Source organism: Bos mutus, chromosome X (assembly GCF_027580195.1).
Source record: "Bos mutus isolate GX-2022 chromosome X, NWIPB_WYAK_1.1, whole genome shotgun sequence".
NCBI lineage: Eukaryota > Metazoa > Chordata > Mammalia > Artiodactyla > Bovidae > Bos > Bos mutus.
Window position 1 is genome coordinate 115,905,008 of NC_091646.1, and position 810 is coordinate 115,905,817.

An 810-nucleotide genomic window follows, 5' to 3' on the forward strand; every position below is an offset into this window, starting at 1 on the left:
TCGGACACAACTGAAGCGACTTAGCAGCAGCAGCAGATGGTGATTAAAAATAACCAGAAAACCTGAAGTTATAGTTGGACCAGATTAATGAGATGGTTTAGTACAAGGGAGTACAAGCTTATGAGGGTGGGTCAGAGCCTAGGGTTGCAGAGAAGGCAATGGCAACCCACTGCAGTACTCTTGCCTGGAGAATCCCAGGGATGGGGGAGCCTGGTGGGCTGCTGTCTATGGGGTCACACAGAGTCGGACACGACTGAAGCAACTTAGCAGCAGCAGCAGAGCCTAGGGATGAAAGAGGCCCTGGGCATTTGTCTACTGCCATCCAGCACTGCCGACTGGGGTGGCATCTTCCCAGCTGAGGACTGAGCCTTCTCTGGCTAAAAAGTGAAAAGTGAAAGTCAAGTTGCTCAGTCGTGTCCGACTCTTTTTGACCCCATAGACTGTAGCCTATCAGGCTCCTCCGTCCATGGGATTTTCCAGGCAAGAGTGCTGGAGTGGATTGCCATTTCCTTCTCCAGGGGACCTTCCCGACCCAGGAATCGAACCTGGGTCTCCTGCATTGCAGGCAGACGCTTTACCGTCTGAGCCACCAGGGAAGCAAGGACACGTCAAAATGGGTGCTGGTTCATGGGAGTTGTGGTATGCCAGCTGGAAGGCCAGTAGGCACCAAGTGTCCAGGCAGTGCCCACGTGGGACTCCCCAGACCTGGGTGGTCCTGTCAGTGTGGGAGGGAGAATTCCAGGAGGTTGGGGCAGGAGCTCTTTGCAGTTGCCATGGGAGCATTTCTGAATTTAATAACCCAATTTTGAG

The 810-nt window shown here is 53.5% G+C and overlaps 1 non-coding gene across 1 annotated transcript; it reads right to left on the minus strand.

Annotated features, from left to right (window-relative positions):
- Nucleotides 1–524: 524 nt before the first annotated feature.
- Nucleotides 525–596, minus strand: TRNAC-GCA (transfer RNA cysteine (anticodon GCA)). Its single transcript has one exon. It is a non-coding gene; the product is annotated as a tRNA-Cys (tRNA).
- Between the last annotated feature and the right edge of the window lie 214 nt (nt 597–810).